This window comes from Chinchilla lanigera, unplaced genomic scaffold (assembly GCF_000276665.1).
Source record: "Chinchilla lanigera isolate Chin_1 unplaced genomic scaffold, ChiLan1.0 scaffold00025, whole genome shotgun sequence".
Classification (NCBI taxonomy): Eukaryota; Metazoa; Chordata; class Mammalia; order Rodentia; family Chinchillidae; genus Chinchilla; species Chinchilla lanigera.
In genome coordinates, this window is record NW_004955426.1 from 1377469 (window position 1) to 1398076 (window position 20608).

The following is a 20608-nucleotide window of genomic DNA, read 5'->3' on the forward strand; positions in this document are numbered from 1 at the left end:
TGTGGCCAGGAGTGTATGTATTGTACCACAGAACTCTGAGGGCACAGTGTCATCTGGATCCTCACTATTCATTGTGGCCAGTACACCAGCAATTGGTCTACTGCCTGGGAGCTTATGGAGAATTATAAATCTCACTTGTCTCCTCATCCACTGAACAGAATCAGTACTTCAACAAACTCGTAACACATCTAAGGAGCACAGAACAGATGAACAGCTGGAGATGTGCAGTGTACAATGTACAATACAAACTCTATGGCTGTATACAGTGGCCTTGGTACCATCACTCCTTCAACATTGCTTTGAGTCAGCAAAAACAATGGCTATACATTGTTACACTGATTACAACACTTGATGAAGGTGTGAGGTTGTGGGTGGGTTCGTGTCTGTCTCCATCTGTTCATGTGCATTCACTGAACTTCACCAATTCTTACAGAAAAGCAGAACTCATGCTTGATGAGCACCATTGTCTCAAAGAAATAAGACCACTGCATGTGTATGTTTGTATGGCTGAGTTCTAAAATTTCTCCCCAAATGCTCATGTATGTGTAAGGTGACCAGATCATACAGGCATTGTACTCGTCCATAAGTTCATGACTGAGTACATAGCCACATGTGCTTGTAGAAAGCGGGGTCTAGGTGGATGTATGTCATCGGGAGATGCATTCTTGTTTCTGCCTCCTCCCTTCCCTCGCTGCTTACTGGCTGCTATGGGTTGAGCCCCTTTTTCCTCCACTGTACACTTCCATCATGTGTGTCTTTCTTAGATCCAGCCAACCTGGACTCAAACCGTGAGCCATAATAAAACTATCCTCCTTTAAACTTTGAGTCTTAGGGGCTGGGGATTTAGCTCAGCGGCACAGCACCTGCCTGGTAAGCGCAAGGTCGTGGGTTCAATTCCTGATACTGGGAGAAAAACAAAAACAAAACAAAACAAAAAACAAAAACAAATTAATTGTGAGTCTTGAGTATTTTGTCCCAGTGACATAGAAGTGACTAAGACAATGCTATACTCCGAGATGATTTACCAGTTAGTCCAAATAGGAATTCTATCCCCTCTGAAGAGCCCACTTTCTCTCTTACTGTCTTTTAGTAAACTTCCAGTATGATTCTAGCCTGACTTTAAGTTTAATAGAAATGAACTACAGAGGGCGCACATCAAAGCGGACCACCACAAGGCACAATTCTTGTTTCCAGTTGACATTTTTGAAGGTGTGGCCACAGGTAGATGAGGTCAGCTTATTATTTGGCAAATGTCTACTAAAGAGCACTGGGAGGTCTGTTCCTTAAACTTTCCTTGCTGTGCCCCTGGGTACTCCATCCTACACTCCTTGGACAGTATTTGTCAAATTCAGTATAAAGAAAAAAATAGAAATATTACTCATAATACCCCGCAGTTATTTGTCAACTAAGAGAATTTTCTGGTAATGTTTTACTCAATACCCAGCTACAATATAAAAATTCTGGGTTAAAATGACAGACTCCTTCACTTCTATTAATAACTCAAAGTGGGGCGGACACGTCTTATACCTAATTTTTCCCAGTTACAGTATTAAGCATAAAAATCTCTTTCAGGAGGCTTCATAAAATTAAACACTTCAGGTTTGCTGTGGCCTCTTCCCTAGATCCTTGCCTTTCTGATGACCACTACACTGCAGTACAGACACATTCTACTAAATCCCAGGCAGTGGGAGGCATACATGAGTCCAGACAGTCTCCCTAAATGCTCCAGTAATCTTGCGACCCCGTGAGTTTACACGATGCAGAGTAGTGTGCTGCTGAGCTTGCTACATGGGTGATGTGTCAGGCTAAACTACTCTTTGTTTATATCCATTACGGCCCTGTCTCTTAAGATCCCAGATGACTGTTTCTTTAATTACATTTTCCAAATTTAAGGGAGACTTTCCCTTAAAGCCCACTGGCGCCCACCGCCTTTAGGATTCAGGTCTCTTCTAGTCCTCCCCACAGCTGGAGAACTCGGTGGGAAATGCGGCACAGAGTCCTTCTGATCAGACTCATGCTGCTGCAGGAGAAAGGTCCTCCTCTGCTCATGTGGAACAGTCAACATCTCTTAGAGGAGAAAGACTGCCTGCTCCTTCCTTGACTTTCTTATACTACACAGTAGACGTCTTTCTTTTCAGAATCAAATCAGTGGCATCACACTGTCCCGGCAACCTTGTTAAAAATGTACAATTCTAGGCAGCATTCTCAGAAAATCTGGTCTGTGAGTTCTGGAATTCCTTCAGGACTGGCTCACTTCCAGGACCCCTGCGCTGTACCTTTCTTGAAAGCCCACACAAGAAGCCAGAGGAAGGCCGAGCTGCTGGGAACTCTATGGGGTTCTCTGCTCTCGTGCCCAGGGCCTCTCTGAAAGCCGACACTACTGGGTACCTGACCATGTAACAACTGATATGGCCACAGCACACTTGTGTTTGTAATGAACCCCAAGAACAACGCAGCAGTAGCAGAGAATAACTTCACTTTTATGATCTTAACAACTGCATTCTTAGGGGAACTTCATTTAACACAGTTATTCCACAATTCCCACAATGTACATAAAGTGTGTATAATACATATGAAAATAATACAAAATATGTCATTCTTCCAGAGCTTATACATGGCAATTTATATTACTAATCATTTTACATAGTATCCATTTGCCTATAGCACTGGCACAGACCCCTAATTCTCTGGCATCTGAATTATAGTAATGAAGGTTTAATATCCAATGAGATGGTAACTAAAGATATTGTACTGTCGGCAGTATAATTGTACAGATTTACACACATATGAAATATATGCTCCAGCATTAGGCATTCAATTGAAATCATTATATTATAAATGATTAATAATTATATTTTCAAATCCCAGAAAGAAGATGATGTGGCCATTCATAAATATGTATAATCTTTCTGTACCAACATTGTCGACACATAATTTGTTTTCCAACCCCACTGATTTTTCTCCAGGCAGATGTATCATTTTCCAATTATGAAATTAAACATTTGATTTGAAAATACGTTGGCAGCCTAATTCCAGGTTTAATGACTTTCTGTGTGTTTCAGGAAATATACGCTGCTAAAATTCGGGAGGAAATTGTAAAATTCAAAGTGGTGAATAAATTTAAAAGAATGTATATCAGCGTCTGGGAACTATTTGTACCATGGTTGAAGCTGTTAGGAAAAGTGTAATCTTCTCAGGCTGAGAAAATCTTTGCAGAGGAGATGCTGGGCTCACAGTCACATGTAGAACTGGAGAAACAGACTCCTTGGAGGCCCCGGACCTCAGCAACATCCCAGGTTTAGGAGAGACAGAAGAAGCCTGAAATCTCATTATATTCAAAATACTGAAATGATACTCATGGAATCTGACTGCAATTTATAATTGTAATCTGTTTGTTTGTTGTTTGCTAGTACTGGGGATTGAACTCATGGCCATCACACTAAGCTATATCCCCACCCTTAAAAAAATTATATTTTGAGGCAGGTTCTCATAATGTTGCTAAGTTCCCCAAGCTAGGTTCAGACTTGTAACCCTCCTGCTTCAGCCTCCCAGAGTGCTGGGAGTACTGGCGTGTGCCAACAGGCTCTGCTTATTATCTAATCATAACGTGAATACTCAGTTTCGAACTAACATTATATGAAATAAGCATAACTACAATATATAAGAACCATGAAATGCTACTGAAGATTCACATTTAGTTTTTCATGTGTTATACATACACAATTACAATAACTGTTCAATACAGTGAATACATTTTCAATTGGATTGAATGTTACTGAATATTTAGGGAACTACTCAGATGAGCGCTGTGGTCCACAGGAAGAAGAAGGAGATAACATCCTCTGGTACACTCTTCTCTGGGATGCTAAACCGCAGATCCTGACTTGGAACCGTTGGGTTTGGGGCCCAGAGCATTACCCACTCGTTCTCCAATGAACACAGCTGTAAGATGGCAAGCGTGAGAGCAACGTTTGCATTCCCCACCATGCCAGCTAGAAAATGAGAGCAGGAGAAGAGGAAGAGGAGGGAGCCCGGGGGAGAAGGAGGGAGCACACGGCATGTGCCTATGAAGCAACACAAAGGTGACTAGTTTCTGTAATTCGTGAGACTCAGCCCTATTCTTCTTATTTTCTCCCCATTTTGTGACTGGGGAGAAACAACTATATTTGTATAAAATAACACAAAAAACAATTTTTTCTCTTGAACGTGTGAGTCGGATTCTGTCAGAATCAAATGTTCCCTCTAGTATACTAATACAGTCAAAACAGGTACATGAAATGAAAATCTTTATTATATTTTCTAGTCCCAGTAAAGATTTTGCTATTCATAAATATGTATAATTTTTCTGCACTTGGAAAGCAGTCCAACTTTTTTTACCATACTTGAAATAGCATTTTTATCATAGTAGAAATAGTGTTTTTCATAGATCCACATTGTTAGCCTTAATTTTAGAATTCGATTTGAACTTTAAAAAGTTTTCGAATCATCTAATTAGGACAACAGTAGAAAGCATAAATTACAGTTACAGAACATAAGATAAAATAGATTTAAAATACAAAGAATTCTGCCATTTAGAGAAAAATAACATTAACGTGTTGAGAAATACCAGATACTTTTTTTCACAGACGCAAATACCAATGTGATTCTATAATGTCCATAACACATCATTCTTCAGTCCCTATCTTCTCCTGACCCATTTCCATACAGGTAATTATTTAGGGAGTCATTTTAATGATTCCATACTCTTTAATTATGTCATGTACTATAATTTATCCACCAGATTTACTGTTCTGAATATACAGTATAAGGTATTTCTACTTCTCACTGTTTAAAGAGTGCAATGAAAGCCTTTACTTTACTATCCATTTACATAAGGCAAATCTTTTGGGGTGGGACAATCACCTGAAAGACCTGTCCCATTTTAGGGCTTTGAAACAGAAAAACCCATACAGGATTGGCTGTTGGATTTATGAGCTCAGTAGACAATCAGAAGGTCCGGCTGTCTCATCCAGTTTCTTATCTGAAAAGCCAAACAGTTCCACCTCCCGGTTTTAATTATTAGGGAGCAGGATCATTTTCATCCCTCTTGGTCATTTGTATTTATTTTACATTTTGTATGTCAGTGATCATTGCCCATTTTTCAGTTATGGAGACAGTTGTTTTCTTATAAGACTATTGCTTTTATAGGAGATTAACTTTCTATCATATACATGAATCACATTTTTAATTTTTCATATATATCACATTTTACAGTGACTTAGAAAGCTGAAGTTTTAATCTTCATTAAATCTAAGACTTCTTAATTTACCTGCCTTTGCTTCTCTAAGAATATACAAATAATTACTTAATCTTTTGTGTCTACCATTTTTAGACAAAATTATATGCCTGTAGACTTTATTTTGGCAGAGTATAAAAAAAAACCTGGAGAATCTTTTTGTTTCAGGTTTTCTGGTGTTGAAATTCATAGGAACAAATATATAAAACTTAGGTAGGAATCCTTAACATATGGTTCATGGAGGAGCTTAGAGAAGACTTTTTGGGCATTTATTTTAAATTGTGTCTCAAAACTTGAGTACCTATACATTTGTCAAATTTTTTCAGAAGCCTCATGACATATTCAATATTATTCAAGAACTAAGTGATCCCCAGAAAGTGAAGAACTGCTTTAAAGAGCAAACTGTCCAACTGGAGGAGAATTTGATAACTTCTCCTGGCCAACTGGATCAGAATTTGAAAACACGGTGTCTTGAATCTAGTCCATGGTGGCAAAATACATGTCATCTCAATTCAATTCTACCTCCAATAAAAATTCCCAGAATGATGCACCCTAACTCAAATTTGCTGTGGTTATGGAATTGGAAATAAACTGTGTTGTGGGCTACTTAATAGAAATGCACTCTCCCCAAACAGCAGAGTAGAACGAGGCTGAGAGAAACCATCTAGTACCAGCCTTTCTGGAACGGGCCAAGCACACAGGAAGCCTTCCAGAGGAACAGTCCCCAGTGGCCATGCAAGCATCTGCGAAGTGGAGGACACCAAACACTCTCACTTCTTCTCAATAATCTCCTAGTGTTCAGTTCACTTACCCATTTTAGAAAGTGGCAGGGGGAAAAAAGCATATGAATTTCAACATGCTCATAAATCTATATAAATGTAATGGTTTCTTCAAGCAGTAAAATTCAGTTTTTATCTTTCTTAATTTGAGGAAGATTACAAGTTGTTTAGATTACTAATAACATTTCTGAAAATAGCTAACTACTGCTATCGACCACTATACTCAAGTGAGTTTGAAACTGTTCTGAGGCAGGATTCCTTATGCCAACTGCAGCCTCAGCCCTCAATATCCTTATGGGACAGAATGCTGCGCACTTTCTTTGGCTTTACAAGTCATCTCATCACAGAATTTCACAAGAGAAGCACCAGCAACTATACAAATTTATACAAATCCATTTTAAAAGAAAATCATGAGCAGCAGGGTCGACCCGTAGAAATTCTTTTAAAATCTGCACTCACTGTACCGAACAATTTGTTAGAGGCAAAATTTTAAACATGTTGTCAAGAAGAAGAGAAAGTCCATTAATCTGTATGGTTGAAACTGGTTATGCAATAATGTTGAGGAGAAGGAAATTCAAGCAATAGCTTTAGAAAACATCTACTAAAACTTAGTATTGTTGCCTCATTTGTTATTTAAAAATACACAATAATTTAATGGGCAATATTTTGAGAACATATTACTCTGTTATTTGTTAGGCAGAAACAGCAGGTACCTCCCACGGCAAAATTATCTACATCCAACATTTTCATTTTTAGTCCTCAAATGTGAGTCCTGTAAGAGTCTCCTGTAAAAGTAGTAAACAAAACTCCAACTCCAGGGACCCAGGCTCTGCCAGTGCCAGGGTGTTCCCCAGTTCCTCAGCTCTCCCGGGTGACAGTGATCGACCTACTTGTTTGAAAGCCACTGGTTAAGTCCACAAACAAACGTCATGGGTGCTGAGATGATCCTAGAATAAGATTTTCAAACCAAAAAAAAAAAAAAATCTGGTTTTTCCCCCTTAAAAAACTTACTATATAACTTCAATACATAACGTACAGGTTTGTCATGGGAAATTGGTACCAGAAACACAAAATCTTAACACAGTTTACGGTGTGCCGCTTCTTGCAGTATTTGTCTCAGGCCGCCAGTGATCTGTATCTTTTCATTTTGGAATCAACAGATTTCCAAACCCTGGGGTGTAAGGTCATAATGTACCCCAGGGGGTTCAGATCAGCGTCCCAACCAGGTGACTGTAGTCGACATCAGTACAGGCAAGTGGAGCTGGCAGTGTGCACCCATCACTTGGTTGGTCAGCAAGGTCCTGACTCTAGATTTCTTCCCCAAACCCATAACTCTAGACTAATCATGAGAAAAATACCAGATGAATCCCAGCGGCTGGACAGTCTATAGACCTCTGACCAGTTCTCCTGAAAACTGTCACTGGCATCAAAAACAAGCAACGTCTGAAAATTGCCACCGCCAGCAGGAACGGAAAGTCATGTTCATTAAATGCAATGTGAAATCCTGATGGGATCTTCAAACAGAAAAACAGCACTGGAAAAAATGAAGGAAATCTGAATAAACTATGGGCTAACTTATTATTAATGCAGCAACACTGGTTCATTAATCACGACAAATGTACCATATGGATGTAGGATGTTAATAACAAGGAAAAAAGTGTGTGGGCCTCACAGGAACCCTCCGTGCTATCTTCAACATTACTTTGCAAATCTAAAACAGTTTCAAAAGTAACAGTTAAGTATAATATGTCTACAAATCAATTAAACAATTGTTAAAAATTGGTGTAAACTTTAAACATGTTTCTGAGGGCTTTTCTGGGTCTAAGCCTCAGGTCAAATGGCCACACCAAATTCACTCATGAGACGAAGTGTGTCGTGCACGCCCTGTGTGTTCATGTTTCACTTAACGAACTGGGGGGATTTTTAAAACATGACTGTAATAGACTGAATACAAACCTACTTTGGGTTATGAAGTGAGCAGGACAGAAGCCACTTTATGCTTCTCTCTGGTTCTAAGTTTGCTTTCTGAATCTAAACTCGCTTTTGCAAGCCACAGGACCCATGTGCCCGTGTGATGCTCTGTGTGTCACTGCGTGACAATCAATCGTACAGCCTGTGTGCCAAAAAACTTACCTTCCGAATCTTTTCAAGAAACTTATAGAAATGTTCCCTTTAAAATGTATTTGTGCTATAAAGAAAACTATGTTTTCCCATCACAGGTGCAGCACATGTTATTTGTACACCACCATAAGATTAGTGTATGTATTGTTTGTATCAAACTCCCCACGGCATAAAAGATGAAGCCTCCGGCCGCTCTTGGCCTCAGGCTTCTGGCTGCATGCTTGCAGACTCTGCACCAGTACTGGTCTTCAGAGTGCTGCCACTTCAGCTCTGCAACTGTCTGTGACCATCACTCCACCGGGCTGGAATGCCCAGCTTGGCTCCCCAGCTGTACTGGTGTGTGGATCACCGCGAATCCCAGGGCTCAGTTTCCAGGTCACCATGAGCTCCAGTACTGCCCGTTGGGGCCCCATGTCCTCATGGTGGAAGAAAGATCATGCACTGTCAGAGACAAACCCAGTCTCAAGTTAATGCTGCGGGTGGGATCCCCCCATCTTGCTGCAAAGGTGATAAATGCCCAATAAATGGTTGCATTTGTGAGATTGCTTGACTCACAGGATCTTTGTCTGCAAGACACACCGACTCGCTTTGGCTTCCTAGAGCCCCAGGGTGGCCTAACTCGGAGGGCCACTCTCGAGACCTTTTGGTCTCGAGAGTGGCCGTCATATCTGCTTACAACAGATTGTGGCTTCGCTTAACTATTTTTTTCACTGTATCTGCACACACTCTAACCCAGCAGCAATTTATTTATCTTCACCTTTAATTATTTCTTGTAGCTGGCACTGAAACAACAGTTATATTTCACATTTTATCCTCATATTCCATTGGCTTAGCTCTGCTTACTGAACAACCCATTGAGGATAAAACAACAGGCACAGAGAGGTGTTGAGCGAGCCCTGTCAGCATCGTTCTCCTAGTGCAGGAGAGGAGCAGGCTGCCCTTCAGAGAGAGCACCCAGCAAGAAGTTGGATCTGCTCACCCGCAATGTGGGTTACAGTGTGAGTTATAACATGGGTTAGAACAAGGGTTGGTAGGTCTGCAAGTCCCTCAGCTGGAGGTCAGCTGTTTCCACACCTTCTCCTGCACTCGAAATATCCACCCTGGTTATGTGAGGAGTCACTACTTATTGATGTTTAAATACCAAATGGTTTTATTTTTTCCAATAATGGCAACCTACGGTGATTTGTCAAATTTTCCTTTCTTGCTGAGTGGCTGGTTTCCTTAATGAGAGCTCAGTCCAACTTATTAAATTTTCAGTGACTTTTGTTAAGAAAGTACTGCCATTTCAGCTGCAGGGCTTAAAACCTGTAGTCAGGGTTTGCATGGGAACAGATTTAATACAGGACAAACAATTTACAGGATTATTTTGTAATATTCACCCAAAGAGCCAAATGCAGAAGAGCATCAGAGATCTGTTCACACACTTAGAGACCCAAAGAATCTAGCTGAGGGCTTGAACAGCAGTGTCCTGCATGAGTCCATCTGAAGACCTAAAGCCGATGGCAATGTCCTCCACAAGTCCAACTGGATGGCTAGAGCCTACAACAATGCCTCACGCCAGTCTGCATGAAGGATCTAATCTGGGAAGGCCCAAAGCCCCGTGGTGGAAGCTAGAAAGCCTGCACAAGCAGGATGAAGGATCTGTGCCAGCAGCTTAGGAATCTGCACTACAGCTAGGAAGTGACATTCAAAGTAAGGACCAGAGCTCCTCCAAAGAGAACTACAGCCATCCTCAGCTTCAGCGAGGACTGACAGCTCCTCCGAAAGTGAGAACAGCTGAGTTCATATCAGGAAAACCAGTGTGACAGGATTCTCCAGGAGAATCAACAGCACCAAATTTTCCCCTCTGCTTCTCTTTTTAGGCTGTTGGCAACAATCCTCAGGTGGACTTCCACATGCAGAACCAAGCTAATTCAGTTCAGCTGGTGTTACAAGTTGACCATTAGCTAATCCACCACACTTGTTAATTTTAAAAGTTCAGTATCATCTCAACTCAGTCCTGGTACACAATAGGTGGAGCGAGGCTTCCACTCCTGCAGCCTGCATCTCTTCTGCATCTAGGATTTGGAAAATGACAGGGAAGGACAAAAAGAGCAGTATCCCCGGGGGACTTCCCCTGTGGAGTGTGATGTCTCCCTTTTAGAAGGGTCTCTACCAATCTAGCTCCTGGAAAGATGAGGTCATGTCTGCCTCATGCAAGCAGCCTGGGGCACAGCACTGGTTGTGATCATCTGAAGCCTTCTGGAAGAAGAGCTAAATCCTCCAACTGACCATTTCTGTGGCCTTGACAGCACATGCAATGAGCACACACTGTAGTGTCCCCTAGAAGTCCACAGCTCCAGCCTCACCTGCCCTCCTCTGCCCAGTACCGAGACCCAGACAGGAAGAACACAACCTTCTCACCTCTTAGAGGAAGCCAATGCAAGCTGACAACCTACCTGACTGCAGCCCCACTCCCCCACGGTCAGCATATGTAACCTGAGAAAAACGTTGTCCTCTGCACTAAGCCTGCATCCCCCGGCCCTGCTGGGGATGTCACGATCTTAGAAACAGAAAGTACCTTAGTCTTCCTACAGCCTCTCTCTTCTGCCTAGAAAGAGAGTGAGGAATGGTTTCTACTCACAGGGACCCCCCCCGCCAAGGCCACCTGGCATCCTTCCTGTATCCTCTTGCCTGGGGAATGGTGGAGCTCTCAGGGCCATTCTGTGACACTGCACTTTTCATCAGTTATAAACTAGACCCCACAGTTAGTAAAACTCCGAAGGAACAAGGTGATTACCAAGATGGACCTTATTCCCATGTCCAGAAAGTAGAAGATGCTATCTAGCACTCTACCTGTGGTTACACTGACATTTCTCCAGTGTCAGCCATGATCCAGAGTCCAACACGAAATAGCTCATGATTTCTGCCCTGGGTATAAAATAATGTGGTGGGGCCTACAGCTTTCTGTAAGAATACGAGACTCTCCATTTGCTTCCAATTTAAATGCTGTCACCTTGCTTAACATTTGTTCCAAGCCAACTAGTTTACTTCCTTTCAACAGGCACTGCTTTCAATGGATCTAGGCCTTGTTTTCAAGCTAGGGAGTGGAAGAGGAGAACTCTTTTTAACACACACCTGTTCCTAGCAGTCTCTAGGAGTTTGCCAAAGACTATCTTGCTTAATGGTTCCCAGTAACAGAGAACACGTATGCTTTACATAGGAAGGAACTAAGGGGTATTAGATGGAATGAAGTCCAGCTGAACTGAGTAAGTATGCTATGCCTTTCCAACTTCATGCTGCCTTTTCTTCACTGCAGGATTTTTTTTTTTTTTTTTTTTTTTTTTTTTTTGGTACAGGGAATCAAACTCAGGACCTTGCACTTGCCCGACAGGCACTTGTGCCACTGAGCTATATTCTGGCCCCATTGCAGGATGTTAATTTGTAAATTTCCTAATAAGATCTGTGGTGGATAAGCTAAACTGAGTCAACTTGATTGGCTTGCGAACCACTCATGGGATAAATAAAGCACATTTCTGTGTCTGGGTGGATCATGGAGGCATGACCTTGGTTGCTTTGTCTATGCCCTTGCCTGTGCCTCTCTGACAATATTCCCTCACTCTGCTTCCTGGCTACATGAGCTGAGCCTTTTTGTTCCCCTATGCTCTTCTGTCATGATGTTGCTGCCTTAGAGCTGGCCATCCACGGACTGATGCCCCTGAAACCATAAGCCAAATTAAACCTTCCTCCTCGAAGGTGTGGGTTTCAGGTATTGTGTCCCAGGTACAGATAGGCTACAATTCCTGGTCACTGACCAAATACTGAGTTTAATAAACTAGAGTTTAGCAAAGCCACAAGGAAGTACTAAGGATTCCAAACAACCTGCCCTATAGGATTTAAGGGTTAAGGGTTTCTTTCACGCACGGACCTTGCTTTTTGCTTTTTATTGTACTTCAACTCTCTCTTTCCACTGAGGCAGTTCTACAATTTGAAAAATATTTCATAGAATCAGAGGGGACCCTTTGAATATGCTCTATGTTAAGGTTTTGAAATGAAGAATAGTCTGCAAGAACAAATCTCTGCTTTTCACTGAAATATATGTAACACAACTTATACAATAAATACTTCACACAAATCTACAACTGATTTATCAACTCAAACATATGTAAAGCAAACACTTGCCCGTGAACTTTTTTCCTTGAAAAATCTTCCACATTTAACTATACCCACAACGAAACGAAATGACTCTCCTTGATCTTTTGAATGTTTGTTTCCTGCCATCTCTAATTTTTAAAAATCTATTTGTAATATATTTACCTATAAATTATGGCTACATGGTTCTTAAGCTTGTTTGCACTGGAAGATCACCTGGTCTCCTAAAAATATAGATGGCTGAGGTTACAGAGCAATTGGGACGCATGTATTCTGGAGGCAGGGAGGCAGTTTAAATTTGTAGCAATGTTGGATGAACCACGAAACTTTCTCTTTAACTTATTTAGAATTTCCTTTTCAAGAAATGGATTCAAGGCAAGAAAGGCCTGACAGAATGACTCTGATGGATGTTCCACCTGACTTGGTCCCCGGGGAGCCTGTGCCCATATTTGTGCCTAAAGGCACACCTAGGTATGAGTGCTGTTTCTTGTGAAATTTCAAGCTTTATCCACTGCTGGAATATTTCCATCATAGTTATACACCACTACCACCAGTTTATGTTCAAGAATAATTCAACCTTTTTTCCCTTTAAACTGTCTAGTTTCACCATGAAGGTCTCAGTATCTTTCAGATTCTCCATTATCACATTCCATTATGATATCTGGGTTTCATTTCTCTTCTACACATTGACCTTTCTTTTCTATGAGGAAAAACAACTCCTGAACATCTATGGTATTAATATTTCAAGGAACTGGATAAATTATCCACTCATGTTCAGTGGCCCATTTTAGAACAGAGTAGGAGATTGAGGAAGGATTCAGGCAAGTGGACATTAAAAAAATTCACTTTCCATGCTAGTCTAGCACAAACTGCAGGATGAGGCTTTGAGCTATGGCCTACAAGGAGGGAATCCTAACGCTGCATGGATTGGCCAATAAACTGAGGCTGCCTTTGGATAACTTGATGAATTATCAAGTGAATAACCCAAAGAGAAGAGACAGAGGTGGGATCTCATACTCCTAGCTCCTCTCTCAGGATTCTCAATCACCCTAAAGACAGAAGAGAGAAGAATCTTGAGAAGTGAGGCAGATTGCCTAGCAAATGTCCCTCTGAGTGGAATGAGAAAAACAAGCAAAGGAAGTTCCGGCTACCCTACACTGACATGCTCAGTATACTGCAGACCTGCCCCTGATCCAGCTGGCAACTGACAGATGTGCACTGTCATCTCATCTTAGCAGCTCTTTCCATTTGTCATCTGCAGTGATGTTGTCTGCTCTATGGCAAACGAACCAACGATCAAAAGTTACCCTGCCCCACTGCTCAGGGAATTTCTAGTCTCCTTCCCAGAGCCTTCAAGGAAGGAGGTAAGGTCCTGACCAGTAGCTATCGGCCCCCTTACCCAAGATAATATGGCAGTGCCCCCCATGGCATCTGGGGAAGGCAGAAGAATCAGGAAGTAGATGTTTGCACCCCCTATATGGCAGGGCATCTCAACCATGTGTAGCTTGTGGACCACACGCTACATTCTCAAAGTTGCTGTTACAAAACAAAACAGACCAGAAACAACAGTTCATAAAATACACGGGGACCACGTTGACCTCTGACTTCTACATCAGAAAAATCAACAGAAAAAGGTGCAGAATGGACACCATAAAAGAGGTATGTTGTTCCAACAAAAATGACACGCGCTTTGGGAAAACAAACTATAGTAAATATACAGACACTGCATCACATTAATTCACAGAAGTCAAATAGGTATAGAACAGTACAAGAGAAGTGAAAATACAGCACACTTAAAATCGTTCTGGAAAGTAATTTAAAGTAATTAACAGACAAAAACAATACAGGATCTATCACATATTGGGACTCAAAAAATGCCAGTGGTATCTGATTTTAGGTTTTCTCGGTAAGAGGGATCTGAAAAGCATAACTCTAAAATGACACCCTAATGATCCATGCCCTACCCTTATCCCTTTCTCTTTGGGTACAAGAAGGATCTATGAATATAACGAATGTCACCCCAGGTACTAGGTTAAATGACAAAGGCAAAAGAATTCTTTTCCGAGTGGAATTAAGGTTCCCGAGCAACTGATATTCAGTTAATTGAAAGACTATCCTGATGGGCCTCCTCTAACACAGGAACTCTTTGACAGTGACTAGAGCTAAGCTATTTGGAGCAGCAAACTATCTGTCTCCTCTGATATCTTTGAAGAAATTAGACCCATGGCCTCAACTGCCAAGTGGACATGAATTCTGCCAATGCACTGAGAGACCTTGGGAGTAGATCCTTCTCTAGTCGAGCCTACAAAAGAGAATTCAGCCTAGTACTTGCCATGGCTTTAGCCTGATGACAGCTTCAGTACATGACCAGACTTTCTGCCCTCAGAAACTGTATGGCGACAGATACGTGTTGTATGGCGCTAGCTTTGTAGAATTTCACTGTGCCATGAATGTTTACACAGTTTTGATCTGTTGTCCATGCACACTGATTCCAAGTCTCTCTTGATACTACTGTGTGCACACAAAGTAAAAGGTAAAAATTCTCTTTGATTAAAGCACCTTCTATAGTCAGGCATCACTTCATAATGGAGATAGCCCTGAGAAAGTGGTGTTGTCCATTTCATCACATGCAAACATCATGCAATGTACCTGAACAAGCTAAGAAAACTGCCACAGAGCAGATTACTATCACATGTAATCTCCTGGGTCCAACACAGTATGGGAAGGCAATCATTGACCTATCAGTTGCTATACAGTGTGTGACTACGCACAATTTCTTCTAAAAATAAAACAGTAAATACTGGAAATTATAATTACTTAATAAATGCATGCCAACATCACAGTATTGACATACACCCAAGAGAGGAATATGATAGTATATTAGTTAATTAGGAGTAGTTACTAGATGTTTTATAAGCCATCTTTTCAGAAGTAGAATATACAGAGATTTTAAAAGGAAATAGAATGACTAACATCAAGAATACAAAAAACAACAAGTATTCCTGAATCTGTGGGGTAAAGGAGCCCTCCTACATTGTTGGTGGGAATGTAAACTAGTAAAACTGTTATAGAAATCAGTATGGAGAGAGTTAAAAATACTGAAAATAGAAAATCCACCTGACCCAGCGATGACTCTCCTGGGTATAGTCCTGAAAGCATTAAAGACAACATCCTATATTGACTGATGTATATGTTTATACAGTAAGATTTATAATACCAAACTCTGGAAATGGCATGTATTGCCAAGAAGGAAGAATAAAATCATGTCATTTGCAGAAAAAGTTATGGAGCTTGAGACCATAATGTTAAGTGAAATAAGGACACAGAAGGTTAGACAGTACATAATTTCTCTTATATGAGTAACCTAAATCAAGAGTAAATGAAAGAGTAAATTACAGGAAAGATGGTGGAAATCCAAAAGTCAGATATTTTTGAAATGTGGAAACGGGGGTCTGAAGGAAGGAAAGGGGTAAAAGGAGCAAACATAACGAAGATATGCTAATAAAGGTACTGGTTTCCCCGAGTAGTATAACTATTACGTACTGCAAACATAAACTAATAATAAATAAGACCTATTGCTGTAACTAAGAATTTTATTGATAGAGAAGCATGTGCAAGCCCTGTGGACACAGCTCAGAGTACCAGACCTGCCCTTGGAGAACTGGGCTGCTTCTTCCTCCTCAGTAACTAGGATTCACTTCTACAGCTGTCATAATTCTATTACAGAAAAGCAAAATGGAAGATCACCCTCTCAGGAGGGAATTCTTCAATTTGCATAGTACCTAGAGACTTCTTTCTGTTACTGTATTAATTTATTAACACTTTTTAAAGCAAGGCAGCCTCCCAAGATGTCCCCGTCAGATAAATCATTGAGGTGGTTATAAATAAAGCATCACACCTTAAGTCCCTCGGTACCTAACCCAGAAAACGAAATGCGGCTGATTTGCCAGCGAGATGTTACAAAAATTAATTGATGTTGATAATTCGGTTCTTTCTCAAACTTAGGGGATGCCGGATGAAGACAGGTAGGTATAATGCTTTCCAGGGCATGACAGAACAAAAACAGCACAGGCAATGTGAGACTATGCTAGGATCATTAAGACAAAGTAATCTTCTATTTTGGCTTATAAGAACTGAACTATAGAGGAGAGTGAGCTCTTCCTAAAAATTTCTTTCCATCAAACTTTGGCATTTTTCCATCAGTGAACACTTAGCTTTAACTATCTCAAGTTCTCACATCTGTGGTAAGAAGCCAAATCTGTGGATCCCAGGGAGATATTTTATTTTTGTGGTAGAGTTATGATATTTTTTCTAATATTCAAATCGTGTTGGAGGTCAGAAAGGAGAAGAACATGCAAATGTCCTCAAGTAGAATAAGCTGTTCATGCTTAGCTCCTCCAAAGAGACTAATTGCTTCAATCCTGAGGTCATGTCACATCAACAACGCACATTTCCCCAGAGTCGGAGCTTGCCATGTATTTGTGATGTGTTCCGGATGGAATAATCCCATCCTTCTAACGTAGGACTTCTGAGCTATGCACAGTGGGCAAGTTATCGAAACCCTGAAATGTGGAGGAGAAGAGAAGCTTTTATTAATATCTATAAATTTTCTCAACTTATGCAGTGCTGTCTTTCTACAGTATTCTGGATTAATAGAGCTGAGATTGTTAAAAATAACAGTATCAGTAAACAATACTCTAGCTAAATAGAGTTAAGAGTATAAGAGTTTGTGTATAATTAAGATATAAGAAACATCTCCAACTATATTATCAACTCAGCAAAAGGCCCAAATGCTAACATCAACCATAGGTGCAATAAATGAAACCGGAATAACAACTGTGATTCGTGATTTATCAAGCACTATGTGTCAGTTACTTTTCTAGGGAGTTACTTACGTGCTGATTCATTTAGCCACTACCAAGACCACATCATGGGGTAGATTCTACAGTCCTGACTATTCAACAATCTACCTGCCACTGAAACTCTTGTGATGCAGGCCACTTTAAAGTTTACCTGTTATTTCTTAGTGGATTTTGAGCATTTTAAGATTTTTAATGAGCAAAAAGTATTACTGGAGATCGCTGAACTATCTGACTGCTTATATTGCAAATCACTGGACTTTACACAAACTCCTATCCCTTAATAAAGGACTCTGGGGGGTTGTACATATACCTGTGTATAACTGTGTGTATGTGCAAGAAAAAAATTCACCTTGGGTTTAAGAAGAATCAAGAAGGATTATTCCTATAGCCAGATTATTATTTGGCTATAGCCAAATAATATTTCTGCTACAGACAGATTTTTCTATAGCCATTGGAGTAGCAATAAGACAGGTGCAATACGTTTGCATTTTGTTTAGGGAACACTGCTATTTCCTACTGAGAATGTGTTCAATTTTTAATGTACTTTCATGTGTAATGGAAATAAATGAATACATATTAATAGGGTCCTATAAATTAACAAGATTGACTGTCCAACACATACATATTAGCAATTACTGTGTAGAACATTTTTTCCTTCCAGTTTTTGGCTTTGGCAAAGATATGCATAAAGCTCAATGATTTTTTTTTTGTTCAAATGGCATTTGAAAGTGTTTTTAGATTTCAAAGCAGAAATCATGATATATATCTATATATATAGATATATAGACGTGATACTCAGGAGTTCAGACACTGTCACAGCCTGGCTATTAACAGTTACTCCCATTCATTAACTTTCAATTAATCTAATGAATTCATGTTCTCTACAGTGCTCAGACCCTGAGTGCTATGCACAGATCTTTAAGAGTGCCACCACTAACCCCACAAAGATCAAGGTACCATAATTGAACCCAGTATTTTATACTTTAAAATTACTTGGGTTTGAACCCATTTGGAATTTATGTTTCTTGTTTGAAGACACAAATCCAATCTTTTGTTTTCCATGTAGACACCTAGCAATTATCCACTAAGACCACAGCACTGATTGGAAAATGTTAGATTTGTATTTCCTTCCACATATGAAATGTTCACATATGTATGTGTCTTGTTCTAGTTTTATATAATTATTTTAAGGCCTTAGTGAGGTAATTAATTCAAACAAAAACCAGTATAATGTCCATGAATTCTTTGTTTTATTAATATCCTTGTTAGTATGCAAGCAGTCTTGGATTATTTTATTCCTTCATATTGACATGATTTTTGAACTGCTTTTTTCACCTCTAAAAAACCTTGGATTTTTTGAGTGTCAGAGCTTTACTTTTGATTACTAGGACTAATTCTCTCTTTCATGTGTACAACTTCTATAGTGAGCCTTTCTATTCATGAACCTGTTATTGTTTCTTTTTATTCTAGATTTTTACCAGCTTTTGTAAAATGTATTTTGGGATCTGTTGACATGACCATAAATATTTTCTTCTGATGAATATTAAAGCACTACATTTTACTCATTAGTTTTACATGTTCAGTCACCCTTTCGGATCTGAAACAACTCCCTTTGCTATGATTATTTTTATCACTTAAAGGACAGAATTTTATTTGGGGTTATTGCTTCAAAGTTTAAAAGTAACACTGATCTATAATTTAATGTACTGTTTCTCATGTCTGGTTGGGATACTGGAGTTCTGTATTGTCTAAATAAAAATTATATTCCTCTAAAATGATTTTCCCTGGGTACTGAACTTGATTTACATCATATCACTGGTTTACCTGTATTTCACCTACCCCAGATTCTGTTCCACCCACTTAGTACCCACATGGTGCTTGCCAATGACAGTCAGAAATATATTCAACATGCAGTCTGGAGCCTTTGGGCGAGCAGAATTGTCTCAAAGGAGTGGGCCAAGCATAAGCTCTTGTTTGAGTTCTGATGAGACCCATGATTGTGTGAATTAGGTCCTGGTCCTATGTTCTCCTGTGTAAGTGGATAGGATTCCTTCTCTACAGGCTGATGTGTGGCTGAATAAATTCATGTGTACAGAGTACATGATATACAAAGCTTTTCACAACTACCAAGAGCAATAATTTCTCCTGGTGAACATTAACATAAATACTAATTTCTGTTAATATGTCAACCTTGGCCTCTATGTGTTGAATGATGCATAAGGTTTACTCATGAAATACACAGATGTGGTTAGCTGCAGGTCTATATCGCCAGAGTTAATCACATCAACTTTCAGAAAAAGGTTCAAACCTTTTAAATGATTTAGGTCTGCTTCTAAAGTTTCTTTTTGTTTCATTCAAGGTCCTTCTTAGAAACTTACAAGATGAGTGACCTCTGTCCTATCAGGTGACCCAGAAGTAAAATTTGCTTCTTATAACACTAAATTCCCTACCTAGAGCCACACCTGCCTGCTGTATTTTGAACACACAGTGCATGAGGCAGGACAGTGAACTGGCCATGCTCAAGAATGTGCCCACCTCTATTGGGAGATGAGCCTGTCTTCATGAAACGCGTATGAGATTCTCCTACAAAAGCCCCTTTGGTTTGTTTGCTTAGGGAGGCACTGCTTTGGGAATTGTCCTCCCAGCTCTTCTTACGGCAGGTAATAAACCTCTCTTCACTCTTTATCTCCTGGGTGTGTTTATTGGCTTTGTGTGAAATGAAAGATGAACCTTCTGCCTCCTTACAATATTTCTCTGAAAAAGTAAGTAAGAAAGAAAGAAAGAAAGAAAAAGAAAGAAAGAAAGAAAGAAAGAAAGAAAGAAAGAAAGAAAGAAAGAAAGAAAGAAATCTTCCTAGTTGTCTGGTGAGAATAAAGTGGTACCAGAATCTGATGTGACTCCTGGGACTGCCTGACAATGGGGAGAATTAAAATTATTTGGTGGAGTAGGAGTCAAGTGGGCAAGTATTACTGGTTGTAACGCGTCCCTCAGGAAGATCATGTGGAGGGCTGGCCTCCCCAGTGCCTGTGAATGTGGCCGTATAGGCAAGCAGGATGAACGCAGATGTGAGTCGATAAGGTGAGGTCACAGTGCTGCAGGATGGGCCTGATGCAACTGACTGAGGTCCTTGTGAAGATGGCGATGCACAGGAGAAGGCCAAAAGAAGAACAAGGCAAAGTATGAAGTGAGACCGCCACAAACCGCGAGCAGCATTGGCTGCCAAGGCTAGGAAAGTACCTACACCCCTTCTTCACAGGCTTCCAAGGGACTGTCGCTAGGCCAGTATTTGATTTTAGACTTGTAGATTCCAGAAGGATAAGATCACAAATGTCAGCGGTTTGAAACCACCCAGTTGGTGGTACCCTGTTCTGTAGCCATGGGGAAAGTAAATCATTGATCACAGCCAGGAAATAAATGGCTTAGATTCAGGGTGTCAATGA